At 38.6% G+C, this 5,268-nt stretch overlaps 1 pseudogene; it reads left to right on the top strand.

Annotated features, from left to right (window-relative positions):
* The first annotated feature begins 3,562 nt into the window (after positions 1-3,562).
* LOC133044532 (mitochondrial inner membrane protease subunit 1-like) lies at positions 3,563-4,058 on the top strand (annotated as a pseudogene).
* The last annotated feature ends 1,210 nt before the right edge of the window (positions 4,059-5,268 follow it).

The raw sequence follows: 5,268 nt of genomic DNA, 5'->3' as shown, positions 1-5,268 counted from the left end.
ATATTCACTCTTGTTTAGATTCTTTTCTCATGTAGGTTATGACAGAATATTGAATAGAGTTCCTGGTGTTATACCATAGGTCCTTGTTGGTTATTTATCTCGTAAATAGTGTACATTTGTTAATCCTAAACTCCTGGAGAGGATAACCTCTCCACTATATTTCCCCTTTGGTGACCATAAGTTTGTTTTCAGTACCTATTAGTCTGTTTCTGTTTTGTAAGTACCATTTTTAAAAAATTAGATTCCACATATGAGCGACATCATATGGTACTTGTGTTTCTCTGTCTGGCTTACTTCACTTAATGTGATCATCTTGAGGTCCATTCCTGTTGCTGCAAATGGCATTATTTCATTCATTTTTATGGCTGAATAATATTTCATTGCATTTATGTATCACATCTTCTTTATCCATTCCTCCACATTTCTTTATCCATTCCTCTATCAGTGGATATTTAGGTGGCTTCTATGTCTTGGCTATTGTTAACAGTGCTACAATGAACATTGGGGTGCATGTATCTTTTCAAATTATGATTTTCTACAGGTATATGCCCAGGAGTGGGATTGTTGATGATATGATAGTTTTATTTTTAGTTTTCTTTTAAACTTTTTATTTTGTATTGGGGTACAGATGACTAACAAATAATGTTGTGATAGTTTCAGGTGAACAATGAAGGGACTCAGCCTGACATATACATGTATCCTATTTTTAGTTTTTTAAGGAACTTCCATACTGTCTCCAAAGTGGTTATACCTAAATATATATATTTATTATAAATCACAATATCACATTTACCCATTCTGTAGGACGTTTTCGAATTGGCCCTTGTCCCTTGTATGACAGGTGCTAACCCCAAAGGGTTTCACCCTTGCGTGACAGCAGGTATAAGCAAATATACAGATTTCCAGGTGTCACTCAAGTTCAGTTAGAGTCTCTAGGGATGGGCCCATGCACTGCAACTTTTTATATATTGTTGCTATCTAATGAAGCCTATAGGCTCCTTCTCCGAATGCCATTTTTAAAAAGCATAAAATAAGGGGGAAAAAACCCTACATTTACATTAGAACTCACTTATAGTAGAAGAGAGAAATAAAAGTATCAAGAAAACAAGTGTGTGATAAAACACCATATTTGTTGCTTGTAATATTAACACATTCAACAACAAGACCTAGCAGTAGGTCTAATAAATACAGTAATACTCCAAAAATAATAAAAATAAACAACATTTTTCTCCAGATTTTGCCATCCACTAGTTCTCACCTTAATCATCTCTAATGGTTTCCCCAAATTCCCAACAAAGAATCCCTTTGAAATGGTTTCCCATGTTTGAAAAGAGTCTGTCTTAGGGCTTCCCTGGTAGCTCATGGTAAAGAATCTGCTTGCCGGTGCAGGAGACACAGGTTCAATCCCTGGTCCAGGAAGATCCCACATACTGAGGAGCAACTAAGCCCCTGCACCACAACTACTGAGCCTGTGTTGTACAGCCCAGAAATCACAACTACTGAGCCCACTTGCCTCAACTACTGAAGCCCGAGCTCCCTAGAGCCCAAGGTCCACAAGTGAAGCCACTGTGATGAGAAGCCCTCACACTACAACTAGAGCATAGACCCTGCTCACAGGAACAAAATAAAAGCTCAAGCAGCCATGAAGATCCAGCACAGCCAAAAATAAATTAATTAACTAATTAAATTTAAAAAGAAAAGAGTCTGTCTTCTCTAGTAATGGCAATAATTCATTTTCCCATTTCCCATTCCAATGAAATAACATTAAATGTTTTTTTTTTCTAAATATGCATTTGTTTATTTATTTGGTTTCACAAGGTTTTATATGCAGCACATGGGCTGTTTGACCTTTGCAGCATGCAGGATCTTTAGCTGAGACACTTGGAATCTAGTTCCCTGAGGAGCGATCGAACCTGGACCCCGAGCATTGCGGGGGCAGAGTCTTAGCCACTGGGCCACCAGGGAAGTCCCATTAAATGTTTTGATAAAAGTTTAAGAACTATTGTATGGTTCCTAGGAAGTCATTGAGTTTCAATATGATTTTAGGCTCATATATATGAATTTGTTCCATGAGAATCAAATTCAGAAAGTGTCAACTTACTTTATATTCTTAAATGAAATTAAATCTGGCTCAACCTTCATTGGCTTTAGTAGTGGAGAAATCCAATCCAAGACTTTTGGTGAAAAGTTTCCTCCCACTCAATTAGGATCAGGCCACCACCTGGGGTTTACTCAATCCAGGTATTTTGCCATTTGATCTGGAGGAAGTGGAGTTGCCCTTTCCTCCTGCATTCTTTCCTCCCCTCATTTGGGTGAGGGCTCTTTGCCAAAGCCCCTGAAGAGCAGCCAGGATCCCAAACTCTTTGCATACTGGAAAAAGTATATGAACAAATACTAACTAAGATGTTAGCTGATATTGATCTTGGGTGGCCTTGGCTTGCAGGGGCTTGAAGCAGAGCTTCAGTTCCTGGCCAGAGACTGAGGATTGGGTAGCGGTGGTGAGAGCACTGAATCCTAGCCACTTAGACCAATGGTCAGTGACAAGACCCTGACTTTGTGGATTTGCAGAAAAAGAATTCCCACAAAGATGAAAAGCAGTGAAACAAGTCAAGTGTTTATTAGGAGGAAAAAATATATAGTATGTGTGGATAGACACACAGGCAGACTCAAAGAGAGAGTTGCAGAGTTGTGCCCTCATTGTAGTTGGAATCACTTATAAGGGGCATTTCTTCCAGGTTTCCTTTAGCCAATCATTTTGATTTCCCTGGCTCAGAGTTCATATTTGGTACATCTCAAGACCTTCCATGTGTGCCCACACATCTCTTAGCCAAGATGGATTCTACTGAAGAGGCCTATGGGTAGTTAGCATCACTTAGCATCACTCCCCTTTTGAGCTCCAAGGAACCTTTCTGCCCATGTGCAGTTGAGGAGTTCTCCTGATTTCAAGAATGAGAGATATGTGGTCTCTTATCTCCTATCTGGGCAGAGCTTAGCCTCCTGCCTTGACTGTCCTGCTAGTCTCATCTTGGAGTATCTACATGGTGCGGGGGGTGGGGATGGCTACCTCCTGCCTCAATATCATCTTAAACTAAGTGATATCCCTCTCAGAGGCATTAGTATTGTTATATGGAGTTATTTCCATATATATTTAGAATAGAGATGTAAGTCAATGTATGGCAAAAACCACTACAATATTGTAAAGTAATTAGCCTCCAACTAATAAAAATAAAGGGAAAAAACAAACAAACAAAAAGAATAGAGATGTATTTAAATTTTACATAATACACACTTACTAGAATGACTAAGAATACAAAGGTTAACAATGTTAATTGTTGGCAAGGATATGAACCATCTAAAACTTTCATATCTTGCTGGTAGGATCACAAAATGGTACAGCCAGGCAGACTTCTGCAGGTCCAGGAATCCTGAAATCATGGATCACCTGTATATGCTTTGAAGCATGCTTTAGACGTTTTTTCTTGGAAGCCCTGCTACTACACTAAAAACTGAATGGTTTGTTGAAAAGTCCTACGGTCAATGGTGGCAGAGTCTACATAGAACTATGCTTTGTGCTGTTCTGGGAAAAATGCTTTGGCTTGTTAGCTTTACTATTTAGTGTGGCTGTATAGCCCATGGTGCTTTTGAATATGTTGGTAGTGTTGTCATGTGTTTTGAACCATCAATGGAGCCTACAATTCAAAATTCAGGTACTGTCTTTGCAGAAAGTCTTAATCGACATTTTTATGGTATCCAAAGAGATGACATTGTGATTACAAAAAGCCCAAGTGATCAAAAATCACATATTTGTAAAAGACTAATTGGTTTTGCAGAAGACAAAATTCTCACCAGTAGCCCAGCAGATTTCTTTAAAAGACATTGTTTTGTGCCAATAGGTCATGTTTGGTCAGAAGGTGATAATCTACAGTTACAGATTTCAGGTGCTATGGACTTGTTCCATATGAACTAATAAGTGGACATATCGTCTTTAGATTTGGCCTCTGAGTGATTTTGGATGTCTATGTGACAACCCTAATGGTCACAGATTTTCTGATGATTAGCAAGCGTTTGTTCTTTTGATTTGATTATTGTCTTCTGTTCAAGTGAGTTTATTATTGTCACTGGAACCATGTATTTACTAATAAACTATTTGCTATTCAGAAAAAAAATGGTACAGCCACTTTAGAGAATAGTTTAGCAGGTTTTTTATAGTTAAACAAAAACTTACTGTAGTGAGACATATACCTATACTATGAGCCACAATCCCTAATTTCACTCCTAAACATCTAATCAAAGAAATGTGTTCACATAAAAACCTGTGTGAAAATGTTATAAACATTATTCAGAAGCACTAAAAATTGGAAACAACCTAAATGTGGATTGACAAGTGAGTGGATAGAATGGTATATCCTACACAGAAAATCAATCAATAGTTGATTGAGGCTTAGAGTCAGGGAAGGGAACATGTCAGAACATTTTGAGGTGGTAGAAATGTTCCATACCTTGATTATGGTGACTGTTAAACTCTTTGTTGAAGGGTAGAGGTATATCACATGAGGACAAGGGGTGGGCTTGGGATGGAGGATATTAGTTTTCCTGAAACCTGGTAGGAACTGTTTTCAAATCTGCAGAGATAGGGTCTCTGAATAGGTTGGCTGCAAGTACGCAAAGAGTTTGGGACCCTGGCTGCTACTCAGGGGCTTTGGCAAAGAGCCTTCACCCAAATGAGGAGAGGAGATGGAGGAGGAGGAAAGGGCAACTCCATTTCTTCCAGATCAAAAGGCAAGATACTTGGTGGAGTGGAAAGAAGTTTTTCACCCTAAGTCTGGAATTGGATTTCTTCACTACTAAAGCCGATGGAGGTTGAGCCAGATTTAGTTTCATTTAAGAATATAATGTAAGTTGAAGTACTTCCCTATTGATCCAGTGGTTAAGACTCTGCCTTCCAATGCAGGGGGCACAGGTTTAATCACTGGTCAGGGAACAAAGATCCCACATGCTGTGCAGTGCAGCCAATAATAATAATTAAGAAAAAATGGAATATAAAGTAAGTTGATACTTTTTGAGTTTGATTCTCATGAAACAAATTCATACAGATTCACATATATGAGCACAAAATCATATTATTAGATGGAAGTTAGAGAAGATATAATATCCAGAGAAAATGACAACTAAAGGTGGTTCTGGCATGGACAGAAGTGGTGAGACAATACTTTGGCAGCAACAGGGCTCCTAGTTCCCCTGAGATCTTGCCAGAGAAGCTGGTACTTC

Source organism: Dama dama, chromosome 23 (genome assembly GCF_033118175.1).
Source record: "Dama dama isolate Ldn47 chromosome 23, ASM3311817v1, whole genome shotgun sequence".
Classification (NCBI taxonomy): Eukaryota; Metazoa; Chordata; class Mammalia; order Artiodactyla; family Cervidae; genus Dama; species Dama dama.
The sequence above is the reverse complement of the archived record's forward strand: the minus strand, read 5'-3'. Positions and strand labels throughout refer to the sequence as shown.